The following is a 17,773-nucleotide window of genomic DNA, read 5'->3' as shown; positions in this document are numbered from 1 at the left end:
GTTCCACAGGCAACTTTAGTGCAGCGCACTTTGACAGGCCGTCAGCAATATCGTTCTGAGCTCGTGGAACGTGTTCCATTTGCAGGCCGTCAAAGTGTGCTTCTAGCTTCCTTACTTCATCAACATAAGCTTCCATCAATGGACTCTGGTAGTTCTTGTTCACTTGGCGGACGACAAGCTGTGAGTCACCCCTGACAATGAGTTTCTTGATCCCAAGATCGGTTGCATTCTGAGGCCGGCAAGCAAACCCTCATACTCTGCAGTATTGTTCGTTGCTTGCTCCTTGGGAAAGTGCATCTGGACTACGTACTTGAGGTGCTCTCCGGTGGGTGCGATAAGCAGGACGCTAGCACCGGCGCCTTGCAGTGAGAAGGCACCATCAAAGTACATAAATCTGCCCAAGAGGAGATGGAATTGTCCGGCAACTGCATGAGCCAGGACCTGACGTTGGGCTTGAGTACCAGCGGGAAGTAGTTGGCAAGGATCTTGTCGTCCCGTCCCCCGGCAGCCTGCACCGCGATGGTGTAGATGCTGAGAAACTCTGACGGATGCGTCTTGCTGTCGTACTTCTCTGGTACGTCTGGTTTGAAATTCTTTGTGCTGGGCCACTGGACTTGCCGCAGCTCACGGGTGAACGCAGGACAACCTACCGCGTACGGCAGATCGCCTGGTTCCCCTGGCGCATGCATGTCAACAGAGGGCCCAGCGCGCTTGTCGGATTGATGTCGCGCTTCTCTTCGGCACTCGATGCGGGTTCGAGCGTCTTCTTGTTGTCGTTCATGGAGAACTTGACGCTGGTCGCGGCGAGCTCGTGGGTCCGACGACGCGGTGGAGTCGCTGTCGGGGTGGACCCGGCGAGTCGGCGATTTTGGCCTTCGTAGTGGAGAGTGCATGGAAGTCGCACCTCCCCCGGTCTTGTTGCCATCGGCTCGCGTCCGGCTGTCCTGCCGCGGCAGCGAGGTGCTTGGTTGCCGCGCAGTGTCGCCGTTGGCGAAGCCGATGAGGCTCTGGATAGTGGCCCTCCATTCGTCGGTCTTGTCCGTCGTCGGAGGATAGTCTAGGAGCAGTTGAGCTCGCGCCAAGGCTTCTGCTGGAGTGGTGGGCGGCGGAGGTGAACGGTGCGAGGAGTGGGGCGTGCTCGGACTCCTAACCACGTTAGAAGGAGCAGTGCCCCGTCCAGGCGACCGTACTTCGCTCGAGCCAGCATGTTGACGTGCATGTTGGTTTTGAGCGCCACGAGAACCACCAGCTTGACCTTGGTCCAGCGGACGTATGGTGCTGCGAACGCCATGACGCTGCTGGTCCCGCGCCTCCTGAGAGGGGCGCGGTGCGCGCATGGACGCCGAGGTCTGTGCCGCCTTGTCCTTGGACTTGGCCGCACTGAGGGCTCCCTCGTCGACGCCCATTCTTCCGCCGGCGTCCACTCCACCACCCGTTTGCTCCGGAGGCGGTGAAAGGGATGCAGACGGAACAGCAGCCTCCGAATCTTTCTTCTTCGGTGGCATGTCGATGAAGACGATGAAGATTTAGCTCGCGTGCATGCCGGATCGGGTTCGCACAATCTCGACGCCCCCTACTTGGCGCGCCAAAGATGCCGGCGAAGCTGATCCACGAACACCTATGGGGATCGGTGGACCGAGCCCCTTTCGGTTCGGTGAGGGCGGAGGCTGCACAAAGAGCGGATCGAGGCAGTACACGCGAGCAGTTTTACCCAGCTTCGGGCCGCACGGATGCGTAAAACCTTACTGCTGCTTGTTTCTGTGTATTGAATTCTTGCTCAGGAGCTATGGACGCTGCCAGACCGAGCGTGAGAGTGTTCTTGGTGTTTCGAATGAGCCGAACCCCTTCTACGTTGCATTTGGGCCTCCTTTTATACTTTCAAGGGGTCACCGACAGGTGGCAACGTAGACTAGAAGGGTAAAAATGGAAAGGAATGCGGTAGGTGCAGCTACCGCTACTGTAGACACAGTGCACCCTACCTAACTCTGACGGCAGGGGACAAGGTCATTGAATGCCCGCCTGAGTTGCCTAAACAGTGCAAAAAGTGACCATTAGGAGTGCCACCGTTTGCCACGATGGCCTTCTCTTCATCTCCGCTTGCCACCGCGTACCCCTGGCTGCACAGGCTCCCGCCACGCGTCCCTGAGGAAGCCTCATGGCGACACGCGGGTGGGTGCGCTGGAGCGTGGGTACAGAGTGGCAGCGGGCCCCCGGCGAGTACCTTGTCGGGGTCGTCGTCTTGTCGTGTTTTGGAGCTTGTCGCTCACCGGGCCTTGCCGGGACGCGCGGCGCGTCGCGGCAAGCTTTCTTGGTATGCCCTGAGTGGCCTTCCCGGCAAGCTCCTCTTGCCGGGGTCTTGTCTCTTCCCGGCAAGATCCTCTCGCCGGGGCCTTGTCTCTTCCCGGCAAGATCCTCTTGCCGGGGCCTTGTCTCTTCATCTTGAATGCTTTGTTCTTGAAGGGGCTCCAAGGGAACCCACGGAGGACCCTGGCGGTCGTTCGGCAAGCCTTGCCGCGGGGCGCTGCAACTGCCCGTGCACGAGTTCGGGATACTAGGGTACCCCTACTCTAGTACACCGACATTCCGATATATATTGCCATGCAACTTTCCACCGTTCCGTTCATCATGACACGCATCATCATTGTCATATTGCCTTGCATGATCATGTAGTTGACATCGTATTGTAGCAAAGCCACCTACATAATTTTCATACATGTCACTCTTGATTCATTGCCCATCCCGGTACACCGCCGGAGGCATTCATATAGAGTCTTATCTTGTTCTAGTTTTGAGTTGTAATTCATGAGTTGTAAATAAATAGAAGTGTGATGATCATCATTATTAGAGCATTGTACCTAAATAAAAAAAAGGCCAAAAGGAAAAAAGGCCCAAAAATAAAAAAAAGAAAATGAAAAAGGGTGCAATGTCACTATCCCTTTCCACACTTGTGCTTCAAAGTAGCACCATGTTCTTCATATAGAAAGTCTTTTATGTTGTCACTTTCATATACTAGTGGGAATTTTTCATTATAGAACTTGGCTTGTATATTCCTACGATGGGCTTCCTCAAAATGCCCTAGGTCTTCGTGAGCAAGCAAGTTGGATGCACACCCACTTAGTTTGTTTTGTTGAGCTTTCATACATTTATAGCTCTAGTGCATCCGTTGCATGGCAATCCCTACTCCTCGTGTTGACATCAATTGATGGGCATCTCCATAGCCCGTTGATTAGCCTCGTCAATGTGAGACTTTCTCCTTTTTTGTCTTCTCCACACAATCCCCATCATCATATTCTATTCCACCCATAGTGCTATATCCATGGCTCACGCTCATGTATTGCATGAGAGTTGAAAAAGGCTGAAGCGCGTTCAAAAGTATAAACCAATTACTTGGCTGAAATCGGGGTTGTTCTTGATGGGAGTATTTTGTGTGATGAAAATGAAACATAGCCTTACTATATGATTTTGTAGGGATAAACCTTCTAATGCCATGTTATTTTGAGAAGACATGATTACTTTGATTAGTATGCTTGAAGTATTACTATTTCTTGTGTCAATATGAACTTTTATCTTGAATCAGTTGGATCTGAACATTCATGCCACAATAAAGAAAATTACATTGAGAACTATGCTAGGTAGCATTCCACATCAAAAATTCTGTTTTTATCATTTACCTACTCGAGGACGAGCAAGAATTAAGCTTGGGGATGCTTGATATGTCTCCAACAAATCTATAATTTTTGATTGTTCCATGCTAATATATTACCTGTTTTGGATGTTTATGGGCTTTACTATACACTTTTATATCATTTTTGGGACTAACCTATTAACCTAGAGCCCAGTGCCAGTTTCTGTTTTTCCTTGTTTTTGAGTTTTACAGAAAAGGAATACCAAATGGAGTCCAATTGATGTGCCAATTTTTGACGATTTTTTGTGGACCAAAAGAAGCCCCTGAAGTGAAAGACTTGGGCCAGGAGAGTCCCGGGCTGCCCACGAGGGTCGGGCACACGCCCACTTTACCTGGGAGCGCCCACCTGCCTCGTGGATAGCCCGGAAACCCCCCTGAGTGAGACCTACGCCAAAAAATCCTATAAATACTGAAACCTCCAGAAAATAACCTAGATCGGGAGTTCCGCCACCGCAAGCCTCTGTAGCCACCAAAAACCTCTCGGGAGCCCGTTCCGGCACCCCGTTGGAGGGGGGATCCCTCACCGGTGGCCATTTTCACCATCCCGGCGCACTTCATGACGAGGAGGGAGTAGTCCACCCTCGGGGCTGAGGGTATGTACCAGTAGCTATGTGTTTGATCTCTCTCTTTCATGTTCTTGAGGTGATACGATCTTGATGTATCGCGAGCTTTGCTATTATAGTTGGTTCTTATGATGTTTCTCCCCCTCTACTCTCTTATGATGGATTGAGTTTTCCCTTTGAAGTTATCTTATTGGATTGAGTCTCTAAGGATTTGAGAACACTTGATGTATGTCTTGCCGTGCTTATCAATGGTGACAATGGGATATTCACGTGATCTACTTGATGTATGTTTTGGTGATCAACATGCGGGTTCAATGAATCTATGCATAGGGGTTGACTCTCCAGTAGAAACTTTGGGGAACTCTTTGAAGTACTTTGTGTTGGTTGAATAGATGAATCTGAGATTGTGTGATGCATATCGTATAATCATGCCCACGAATACTTGAGGTGACATTGGAGTATCTAGGTGACATTAGGGTTTTGGTTGATTTGTGTCTTAAGGTGTTATTCTAGTACGAACTCTATGATAGATCGAATGGAAAGAATAGCTTCATGTTATTTTACTACGGACTCTTGAATAGATCAATCATGAAGGATAACTTTGAGGTGGTTTCGTACCCTACCATAATCTCTTTGTTTGTTTTCAGGTATTAGTGACTTTGGAGTGACTCTTTGTTGCATGTTGAGGGATAGTTATATGATCTAGTTATGTTATTATTGTTGAGAGAACTTGCACTAGTGAAAGTATGAACTTTAGGCCTTGTTTCCTACCATTGCAATACCATTTACGCTCACTTTTATCATTAGTTACCTTGCTGTTTTTATAATTTCAGATTACAAAAACCTTTATCTACCATCCATATTGCACTTGTATCACCATCTCTTCGCCGAACTAGTGCACCTATACAATTTGCCGTTGTATTGGGTGTGTTGGGGACACAAGAGACTCTTTGTTATTTGGTTGCAGGGTTGTTTGAGGGAGACCATCTTCATCCTACGCCTCCCATGAATTGATAAACCTTAGGTCATCCACTTGAGGGAAATTTGCTACTTCCTACAAACCTCTGCACTTGGAGGCCCAACAACGTCTACAAGAAGAAGGTTGTGTAGTAGACATCATGCACCTAGCTCAAACATACTCGCTTTTGTACTATCGATGTCGCCTTTTAACTTAGCACAGGCACCTGCCGGTCAGAAAAATATCCGCTAATATCAAGAACTGAATCCACAAAGACTGGTTGAACCAACACTTGAGTCAGTGATGAAGTAGATTACAAAAAGAAAAAGAGGATAACATGTATAGCATTTTTAGAGCATGTGTTTAATGGTACAAACCTGTTTTTTAAAGATTTATTCATGTCCTCTCAAGCTAGCTAATAAACATCTAATGAACATTCAAGACGGGTGTAGAAAGCCCTGGGTACACGAGATGTGTAACACCTAAAAAACAACAATACAAAGTATATTTTAAAATCCATCAGAATTTAATTCCACCCAAGAAAAAACTCACATCTATGTTCATTTTAGAAGAAAAATGGTAATTGATGTTGGATTAACATTTTACCTCACAATTTTCTTCCTCAGATCAAGGAACTCCAACATGATTTTTGGTGGATACATAATCAACTAATGCCAGTTAATTTCTCAGGCGGTCGAACCATGCCTGCGTAGGCCTAATGACCTGTTTAACTATTGGGAAATTAGCATTATCTAGCCAACGGGTCGACTGAATGAACTGTCATATACCTTCTTCACATGATAGTTGTGTTAGTGCAGTGTGCAGTTTGAGGACGGAGAAGAGCGTCGTCGAGCTCATGGCTGCCATGCTCGTGCGCTCTTGTTGAGGGGCATGGTCGATGAAGCGAGGGAACAAAGGGAACTGTGTATATGGATTGTGCCTCCACGGTACTCTAGAAAAAACATGCATCGTCAGTATAGAAACAACAACAAATTGGTGAAGATGGTACAAAATAATTTGTTCTTGAATGTTGATGATATGCATTATGCGAGATAGAACAATACATCAGAAAAATAAAGGTGTATCAATGTCAAACCAGGTTAACTGATGTAGTAGTAGCACACAACAAAATATATGGCTGCACAAATTGGCAAGAGTTGTAGACCAAACTTGAAAACCAACGGGCCTAGTGCTGATAGTCCAGGACTCCAGGGAAGTCAATGGTGCTAGTTTCAGACATCACATATTCATCTATGACCATTTGATTAATTTCACCATAAAGTAAGTAATGCTGACCATTAAATAATTTAAACCAACTATACTAAAATGGGACACACAAATAGCATGTTGTACATTAGGTATCTAGCATTTCGTACTTCAATCAAAGAAGGGGATGACAGACAAATAGTTCAATCGAGAAGGAAGAGGGGGGAATGCATCGTCTCTAAGTGGTTTGCCAAGATTCTTGACTGGATTGGACCATAAGTCCATGAACATTTTTCAGATCAATTGCTGAGTCGATGGAAATCTGAAATTCAAATGCCATTGATATATGAGACGGAAAAGGGATTAGCAAGAGGATCTATAGCGTGATGGCGTACACTTGGGGTCTCACGACCATGGCCTCCAGCACGACGCGACGACGAACAGCAGGGGTGGTGCGGCCGCCCTCTTGCGTCCTCCCCTGATCTTGTGCCCTTGTCTTCCTCCTACACCATGCCTTCGCTGGCCTGGCACTACACATGGCTCCAGCCCCCACGCATCGGATCGGTGGCAGGGGACTATGACGGCGACTGGGGATAGGAGAGGGTTGCCAGACCAGAGGGATGGGGCGCGGTGGCGGAGGTAACCCTAGCTTTCTGGCGTCTTGCATTCTTGTGTGGGGAAAGGCGGCCAGCCCAATCACCCATCAGCACAAGATCCACGGCGGCTCGGAGCTAGTGCACCTCAGGGACAGAGATGGCGGCAACGATGCGAGCAGCTTTCATCTGGTGGAGGGCTGCATGATTCGGCTGTCGGGCATCAGGCGTTGAGGCGATGCAATGGAGGCCGTCGACGGTGACCAGGGCGAGTGGCTTGGGGGTCGAGAGGGCTAGCTATGGAGCGATTGGATAACTGTTGGGTCAAAGAAGCATGGGCTGAATACAAATAAATCCAGGGTTCCTTTTTTAAGAGTGAAACGTTTTCTCATATGGCCACTTAGAAAAGGAGTGCGGGTTGAATGAAAAAACATAAGGGACTTTTCTGAAAAAACGCTACGATGGTGAACCCGCCAGACTCAACCCGTGCTTTATTATTAGGGAAAGATGTACACATGAATCCCTCCCATCGAGCCGAAGTGGCTAGTACAACGACACGTGATGAACCGATCTCGCTCTTTGTGGGGAGAGTGTACGATTTCAACGCACGCGCCACATCAATGTTGTGAAATGGTATTCAAACATGCATGCACGCATCACCTCCATACATATGCATGTAGTGGTTGTATTCGAATGGTACACTCCCTCGCGTGGTTATCGGTGACAAGCCTACACACACACACACACACATAAAAACTATTCTGATCACGGGATCAGAATAATATTCTGATCACAACATGAACTTCCCGAGTAACGCGCCTGACCTTCCCCGAGTACAAGGTTGAACTTCAGCTAAAAAGTGTCCAAATGGGGCTTGCAATATGCCATTGGAAAGCTATGAACACCAGTATCATGACCCAAGTTGAAGTTTTGGCAAAATGTAAGCGGTTTAAGAGCAGTTTTGAAAACCATTTTTCCTTCATACAAAAAATGTGAATCGTATTTTCGATCACATTTCTAAACCATTTATCGGAATTACGCAAATATTATGGCGTTAGAAAGCTGCTGCAAAACCGCTCCTTCCACATGTTGAAAGTTTTCTCTAATTCCTTATGGTTAAAAAGTAATTTGGAAAATTGTAAAATTTCACAAACCGAACAGCCGAGTTCGTATTTTCGATGGCATTTCTAAACGGCTAATCCAATTGAGGCAAATGATATGGCGTTGGAAAGCTTATGAAAATGTGATACTTTTTCATGTTGAAAGTTTTTTCTAATTTTGAATGGTTTAAAAGAAATTTAGAAAACAATACAAGTTCTAGCGAATTTGTATTTTCGAGCTAATTTTTTAACCATATGTCCAAATGCAGCAAATGATATGGCGTTGGAAAGCTTGAGGAAATGCGAAACTTTTTGTATTTATTATTTCTCCAAATTCTTTATGGTTTTAAGTCAGTTTGGAAAATGGCGAAAGACGTATTTTTGCCGTATTTTCTACAAACTTTAACGGAATGTCGCAAATAATATACTATTGAAAGGCTACAGAAAATGTGAAACATTTTCATGTTGATGGTTTTCACTGATTCCTAGCAGTTTTCAAGTAATTGCGAAAATGGCGGGATCATTCATTCTGCCTTTATCGCGAAACTGATTCTTCGAAAATGCACCGCTTGTAGACTTGAACTTCTCGGCATGTGTACTTCAACTTCACTCTGTTTTTCACGTGCTTTTTTTGCTTGTAGATCTCCATCCACTCATCGAAATTGAGCAAGTGATATACCGATGGAAAGCTGCTGTAGACACACAACTTTCCCGTGTTGATCATTTTTTCATACTCGCGGCGGTTTTAAAAGTTTTTCATGTGAAATTCATTCAGTGTAGTAGTTGAACTTCCTGCTGTTTTCACGTTGAACTTCTATGACGTATTTTCGTTTGTAATTTTTCTCATCCATTCGTTAGTGTTACACAAATGATTTTGCTTTCGTACAAACCTTTTTCATAATAATTTTTTTAACTTTCTCCGATCGAGGACTTGAACTTACACAAATGATATTCCTACTGTTTTGAAGTAAATTAGAAAATCATGAGATCATGATTTCTGCCTTCATCGCGAATGGAAATGCACTACATGAAGTAATTGAACTTCTCGAGCATGTTTATTTGAACTTCACTCTGTTTTTGACGTGTTGTTTTTTGCACTGCGTGAAGTAGTTGAACTTCTTGGGCAAGTCTGTTTGAACTTCACTCTGTTTCACTTTATTGTATATTTCTTATATGAAACACACTCCATGTAGTACGTGAACTTCCGGTTGTTATCACGTTGAACTCCTCTCTAGTTTGAGAGAGTTATTTTAAAACACATAAAACAACATATTTTTTATGTTTTTTGGACATCTAAATACACGGTGAACCTCTTTCACAAGAATTTTTTGAACTTTTCCTCGTCGAGCACTTGAACTTCTAGCAACCATTTTTTCGTTTATGAGTTGTTTTTAAAAGTGCAAAAAATGGCGTTGTGTTTTTTATTTTTGGAATAGGTAAATCCTAGGTTTTAATAAACTCCAAACTTCTTTGTTATTTAAATTTGAACTTCACTTTTTTATATTTTGACTAAAGAATTGTATTCGATTTTTATATGGAAAAAACCCGAACATGGAAATACAAGGTGAACCTCTCTCGCAAGAATTTTTAAACTTCTCCGGACGGAGCACTTGAACTTCTTTCAACAAACCTTTTAAGCATTTAGTTTTCTATACTTTTATTCTCACCTGAAATGCATTCCTTCCAGTACTTGACCTTCTCGATGTTTTTACTACGAACTTTTGTCGCCATTTTGTGAAAAAAATTGAACCTCTTTGTGTATTATTAGAAATGGCAAAAAATGGAGTTCTTCAGTAAATGTCGAACTTCTTCGTTATTTCGAATCAAACTTCTTAGTTTATTCGTTAGTAATGGATAAAAATATCAAGTTTTTGTAATAAATATCAAACTGCTCCGTTTTCTGAAATTGAACTTCTTGGTTTATTTTTTAGTAATGAGGAAAATCTGACTTTTTCATATACATTGAACTACTCTATTTTTTAAATTGAACTTCTTGGTTTTTTTAATTCGACTTTCTTGGTTCTGTAATAAACATTGAACCTCTAATTTCTTTTTGGAAACATGGAAAATGCTTTTTTAAATAATTTCTGGAACTACCATGTTTTAAAATTTTTGCACTTCTTTGTTTTTAGAAAAGAGAGATGAATCCTTTTTTACAAACATTGAATTGCTTTGTTTCTTTTTACTTGAACTTTTAGGTTTTTATTTTGCTTCATTCACAACACATTTATCCAAGTTTCTTGAGGAAAATTCCAACATGGTCTATTTTATTTGTTTTACGAAACTCTTGTTTCCTCTGCACTTATCTAGCTTATGTATTTGAGCTTACATACTTCTAAAACCTGAACTTCACATTTTTTATCATTTCATAAGTAAACTTTTCTCACATGAATGCACCAATTTCATAAGAAAACTTTTCTCACAAATGCACAAGAATGGATTCTTTTTTCTTACCTGAACTACCTACACGGGAAAGCCAAAGATAAGTTCTTTTTGTCTCGCTTAAACAAAAGTTCTTTATATCAGTCAACTGAGAAATTAAACACAACAAAAAATGAGCTACTCGCAAAAATATTTTTATTTATACAAGTTTTTTTAAGGGTGTGTGCTCCACTATGTTTCTCTTCTCGTTCAAAAATTTGGTCTTGCGTCTGTTTTTGTTTGAAGTTCAATCATGCACCAATAGTTGCACGCACATAACATCAAAAACAGCTCGCATGCACTAATAAACAAAACGAAGAACAAAATTCCTTTGCATATATATATATATATATATATATATATGTATCGTACAAATAATAGAAGAAGTCTTTTTGAATCAAAGGCCTACCAGAGATTTCAAATAACAAAATGGAAGGGGGAAAACGGGAGGCATGCGACATGAGTGATGCAGTGGTGATGGGAATGAAACAGACGGCGGCAACATTGACAAGTGGAATTTTTTCCACTGCATGTTTAAAATCAGTGCAGTCAAATGATATTCCAAATACTAACAAAATGACCACATTATATACAAAGAGAAATGCAATGTTCGGGGCTCATTTTTCTACAACTCACACACCTTTGTTCTCATCCACCTCGCAAAGAAAAATCGGAGCCAGCACAACTGAAAGTCTGAAAGCTACTCATGGAAATAGAGTAAATATCAATAGTTTTGCAAAAGAGAACGACTACAAGTTGACGAACAACTACAAGTGGAAGGGACTAGTTCTAATGCTTGTAGTATTAGCTCCTTCGTTTTGACCAATTCCACCAAGAACAATCCATGTATGGAACATGCCGAGCAGGATGAGGGAACGTGAGCAGGAGCTGCACCATCATGACCTGGTTGAAGAAGTTCAGTGCATCCCTGGCATGCAGCTTCGTGCGCCCCTTCTCCATCTATGCCTAGGCCATTTACCCATGTGGCTTCTCAGGCACTACAGAGTTGAGCGTGCATGTTTGCTTGGGGGAACAACCTGGACTTCTGAACTTTTGAAGAACGGAAAAATATACAAGTGATTCAGTCGCAAGCTCCTCAAAATTGTAACAAGTCCAGCACATCACAGTAGCGATTAGAGATACAAAAGGCCGACAGAGAGGATACCGAGGAGGCGCTATCCTGCTGTGCTACACGCTGAAGTTGGATGTCGCACCATCAGAATTCTGAACTTCTAGGGGACAACGGCTGCTTCTTGATGAGGAACCAAAAATGGGTCGCTGTTGTTGGTTTAGGACGAAGGAGATGCAATCTGGACTGTATTTGCCACAGTCGCCTCGGCCTCGTGCTGGTCGCCGCGAGTGGATCCGTGGGTGTGGCCAGGGTGGCACTTGAGGTGGTTCACGTCTGCCTGCACGCGACGAGAGGAGTGGTGCCTAAGCTCTGTCGGCGGCATCCTCGGGGAGGCGGAGGGTACGAATCGCAGGTGGGATCTCCACGGCGCAGAACAACGACGAGATGCAGGCGGCAGCGCGTGGCAGGTCACGTAGGAAGGGAGGGAAGGTCGAGTCGGAGGGGGGGTTGTCGCGTTAGAGTGGCAGAGGTCGTCGGGGTGTAGGGCCGCGGCGGAGGTGGTCGGGGTGCAGGGCGGCGGTGGAGGTGGTCAGGGGTGGAGCGTGGAGGTAGAGGTTATCGGGGTGGAGGGCGGCGGAGGAGGTGATCAGGGTGGTTCCTGCGGTGGTTGTAGGCGGCGGCGGAGGTCGTTGGGACTGGGACCCAGTGTTGGTGGGATCGGGGGAAGGTGAGGATCAGGATTGGGGAAGTGGTGGGTCGATCTATTAGGATCGTGGCGGTGGTGGGTTTTTTCTTCTTCGTCAGTTGGAGTTCGGGAACAAATTCATCGGGTCCTCTATAGGGTGAGCTGTGATCCAAATAACTATTCTGATCCTGGGATCAGAATAGTGTTGTCCTATATATATGGGTCTATTCTAATAACACCCCTTAAGAGTCTTATTCTGCTAACACTTTCGTGCTGCCTCGGACCGTGAAAACGAACCGCATCTGGATTACACCCCACCTTATCCATTCGAGCCCCCAATCCTGCCTCCAGATCACCCCGCGCCCACCCACTCCCTCTCCTCCCCACCTTCCACGGGCACACCATCGGCGGGCGCGGCGCAGCCCACCCGAGCTGCCACCTCACCCTCCCACCTTCTTCGTTGCGGGGCGCCCCACCCACCCGAGCCGGCGCCCAACCCTCCCACCTTCTCCGGCCCGGCTCGCTGTCGGCCAACACTCCACCTTCCTCGGTGGATCCATGGCGCCACCACCTTCGACTAGCCCTGCCGCCCACCACCGCCGTCGTGTCGCAGCCCATACCACCTGCCGCCCACCTTTCCCCGCAGGACACCCCACCGCTCCCCACCGGCCACCGGATCCGGCCGCCCCACCAAAAAAGCTAGATCCGCGCCACCGGATCCGGATGCCACGACCCCAGGCATGGCCAGCAGCACCGGATCCGGCCGCCGCCACCGCTGCCATGCCAGCCTTCTGCGCAGGAGCACCTATGACGTGGGGGCGCGCCGGGACCCACCATACCTCGCTCCTCCATCGTGCCGAAGACGTGAAGGAGTGGCTTGCCCTGACTCCTCTGCCAATCATGGCGGCCTATGACTCCTCTCGCTTCGAACTTGCCGGACCCCTCCCCTCCCTACTTGCTCTCCTCGTCGGTCAGCCAATCTTCAAGTTGCGGCGATGCTCACGACGATTCTCTCTCTCCTTTTTGCAGCGCAGAATAAGCGGTGCTGCAGTACACCTCCACACCGGTGGTACATTCCCTGAACCTCAGATCCGGCCACCTCCCCCCTGGTTTGTGGTGGATGCTGACGACCATTGGTGAACGAAGTGTTTCCGTTGTCCACCTCAACATGGAGGACGAAAGCTGCTCAAGTCGTGCTGCCCAGGCCCTGTCATCGTGGTCCTCCTCTCCTCATCTGCTGCGAGAAGAACACCGGCAAGGCGAGCAAAAAAACAGGACGACAGGCAGCAACATAGCCGTGCAGCTCGCTGGTTCATGGTGCATAGTTCGGGCGGTGCCGACAAGCAGTACACGGCCACACCTGTGTCAAAGTGATGCAGTCTGGTGTGTGCAGAACACGCAGCTCACTGCCTCCAAGTGGTGCACTCTAGTGTATGCATGTTTGTGAAAAATGGGTGTGGCCGCGGTCTAGCATACTCCTGGCCTCCCACTGTGTAGTACGCCTGGCGTGCCATGGTAGTTCTCTTATACACTTCACTAATTTTGTGATTTCTGAGGAGAAAAAAAGTTGCAAATGAAGTCTGCTATGGTTCGCTATTGAGGTTCATTTTACTCATTTTTGTAGGAAAAAGATGAAGTGATGCAGTTCTATTGGATGCCCCATTACTCAATTTTGTTCCTGTTGAAAACTGCACTTCAGTAGCTCATTGTAAACACTGCAGTTTACTAAAGCGATGGTGTGGTTTGTCTTCGCGGAGGTTGCAGTTTTGTCTTGGTGCAAGTAGCCCACAGAATTTTGTGTAGATCGGTTGGTGAAGAATGTAGATTCTGTATGTGTGTGTAGCTATGTATAACAATCAGATATATGTGTATCTTTTGAAGCTCACTTTGTTCTCTGACGCGGTTCGCTATGAAACTCCTTTGTTGTCCACTTGGTAAACATAAAAAAACAATCTCAAAAGAAGCTCGCTTCTATATTATATGTAGTTTAAAAAAGGTTAGAAAAACGACAAAAATGTCATGCAGTTTGGTTTGATTTGTGTCGCCATTCACTTCGCCCTCATGTGAAGGGCACTCATTCCGTGTGGTGTCCCGTATCCCAAAACAGTAAAAATTGCGTCGACACTTGCAGTGCACTTCGTCGCCGTGTGAAGTTCCCTGTGTCGCCATTGTAGTGCGGTTGCCCATCTTTTTAGAAGTAAAATGTGAGTGTGGCTGTGTACAAATCATGCAGTCTGCTTACCCGTCTGATGCAGTGCGGTTTTTCATCCGTTGCAGTGCGGTTTTCAGTCGGATGAAGTACCCATGTTGATTTGGGTGTCGTGAAAAACAGAGTGTTCGCATTTCGGTAAATTTAAAACTGCTCTAAAACCGTAAAGAATTAGAGAGAGTGTTCTACATGAAAAAGTTGCATCTCGTCGATATATTTCCAACGACATATCTGTTGAATCATTTTGACAACCTGTTTGTAAAAAATGGCAAAAAAAAGCCGCTGCCACTCATCGTCCGCCACACGATTTTTAAAATTAACTTAAAACCGTAAAGAATCTCAAAAAAAATTCAACACATGAAAGTTGCGCCTCGTCCATAGCTTTTCAACGATGTATTACACGCCTCGTTTCGACAAACGCTTAAAAAACTGGAGCGAAAACAGTACCGAAAATTTGTAAAAAAATTGAAAAACAGAATTCCGCGATTTAGTAAATTTGAAACTGCTCTTAAACCGTAACGAATTAGAGAAAATGATAGATATGAAAAAGATGCGCCTCGACAATATCTTTCCAACGGTGTATCATTTGCTTCGTTTCGACGACCGGTTTAGAAGAAATCGTGAAAAAACGCTCGCTGCCACTCGTCATGGGCCGCGCCATTTTCAAGACTGCTCTTAAACCGTGTGGAATCTCGAAAGGTGTTCAACATGTCGAAGTTGAGCCTAATTCATAGCTTTTCAACGGTATATTACATGCCTCATTCCGATAAACGGTTAAAAAATTAGAGCGGAAACAGTACCAAAAAAATAACGCGTGCAGTTTTTTCCGACCAGAAGTTCACTCGTGTGAGTACTGCAGCACACTTGGTTCAAACAATGACGTGCACTTACGTTCAGCATGCAGTGCGGAAGTGGTGGGCAGAATAGTTATTCTGCTAATGTTAGCAGAATAGACCGTCTATATATATATTCGTGGGCCCGCGTGGACATCCATGATCACCTTGACCGGCAACAAGATAGGTTACCATGGCGGATATTCTTCATTTGGTTCATGTGTTATCGTAGTATAGGTCATGGTGATATTCATACCTAATTAAAGTTTTAGCACATATACTATGCACGCGCATGCATGCATGAATCCCCGTCATCGACTTGAAGTGTGTTGTAACATACATATGCATCATCAACCTAACCCTCACTCAGTGTGGGGATTTCTAGTTCGAAATCACGGTGCCACATCAAAGTTGTTCCATTGTGTACTAAAACACACACCTGATCCATACATATGTTTGTGCCACACACATGAAGTGGTTGTCTTCGGGAACTAGCTAGCTATTTGCGTGATTATTGGCGAGCTAGCCTATCTAGGGTCGCATGGACGACCATCACTTTGACCAGCAACAAGAGAGAGGTTGTACGACCAAGGTGGATTATTCTTGGTCCGTTTTACGATCAATCTTGGTGAGATGCCTCTTTGGCCCGCCGACTTAAAAGTGTGTGTGTGGGGGGGTAGGGCGGGCTGCTACTTTGCACTTTGCTAGGTGAACCTCAGTTGGGGGGGCATCATAGCTTAGGATTCCCTTCGTGCCGACACGAGGGGGGCTGCTAGCTATTTCGCAGTTTGATAGGTGAACCATGGTTGGGGGGCATCCATTCATAGCTTAGGATTCCCTTCATGCTGACATGAGGGAGGGGGGCTTCTAGCTTCTTCGCACTTTGCTAGGTGAGCCTCGGTTGGGGGGGGGCATGCATTCATAGCTTAGGATTCCCTTCGTGCCGACACGAGGGGGGCTGCTAGCTAATTCGCAGTTTGCTAGGTGAACCACAGTTGGGGGGGGGGCATACATTCATGGCTTAGAATTTCCTTCGTGCCGACATGAGGGGGGGGGGCTGCTAGCTACTTCGCACTTTGCTAAGCGAGCCTCGGTTAGGGCGGGGGGCGGGCCGCATTCATAGCTTAGGATTCCCTTCGTGCCGACACGAGGGAGGGGGGCTGCTAGCTACTTTGCACTTTGCTAGGTGATCCTCGGTTGGGGCAGGGGGCGGGGCATGCATTCATAGCTTAGGCTTCCTTTCGTGCCGACATGAGGGGGGGGCAAGCAATATCATGCACTTTGTCAGATAGGTGCAACATCGAAGTTGCATTTGGTATTTGAAAAACAAACCACCCTTTTCATACATATAAACTTGGTCCACATGCAAGTGTGTTCGTGTTCTGACCCTTGATGACCCACAAGTGTAGGGGATCTATCGTAGTCCTTATGATAAGTAAGAGTGTCGAACCCAACAAGGAGCAGAAGGAAATGATAAGCGGTTTTCAGTAAGGTTTTCTCTGCAAGCACTGAAATTGTAGGTAATAGATAGTTTTGTGATAAGATAAATAGAAACGAGCAACAAATAAATAAAGTAAATAAAGTGCAGCAAGGTGGCCCAATCCTTTATGTAGCAAAGGATAAGCCTGGACAATTTCTAATAATAATAAAGGAGCTCCCGAGGACACATTGGGAATTATCGTCAAGCTAGTTTTCATCACGTTCATATGATTCGCGTTCGGTACTTTGATAATTTGATATGTGGGTGGACCGGTACTTGGGTACTGCCCTAACTTGGACAAGCATCCTACTTAAGATTAACCCCTATTGCAAGCATCCGCAACTACAAAAGAAGTATTAAGGTAAACCTAACCACAACATTAAACATATGGATCCATATTAGCCCCAAATGAAGCAACGCATAAACTAGGGTTTAGGCTTCTGTCACTCTAGCAACCCTCATCTAGTTATTACTTCCCCATGCCATCCTCTAGGCCAAAATAATGGTGAAGTGTCATGTAGTCCACATTCACATAACACCACTAGAGGAAAAGACAACATACATCTCATCAAAATATCGAATGAATACCAAATTCACCTGACTACTAATAGCAGACTTCACCCATGTCCTCAGGAACAAACGTAACTACTCACAAAGCATATTCATGTTCATAATCAGAGGAGTAATAATATGCATAAAGGATCTGAACATATGATCTTCCACCAAGTAAACCAATTAGCATCAACTACAAGGAGTAATCAACACTACTAGCAACCCACAGGTACCAATTTGTGGTTTTGATACAAGATTGGATACAAGAGATGAACTAAGGTTTTGAGAGGAGATGGTGCTGGTGAAGATGTTGATGGAGATTGACCCCGTCCCGATGAGAGGATCATTGGTGATGACATTGGTGATGATTTCCCCCTCCCGGAGGGAAGTGTCCCCGGCAGAATAGCTCTGCCAGA

Source organism: Triticum aestivum, chromosome 1B, assembly GCF_018294505.1.
Source record: "Triticum aestivum cultivar Chinese Spring chromosome 1B, IWGSC CS RefSeq v2.1, whole genome shotgun sequence".
NCBI classification, from domain to species: domain Eukaryota; kingdom Viridiplantae; phylum Streptophyta; class Magnoliopsida; order Poales; family Poaceae; genus Triticum; species Triticum aestivum.
The sequence above is the reverse complement of the archived record's forward strand: the minus strand, read 5'-3'. Positions refer to the sequence as shown.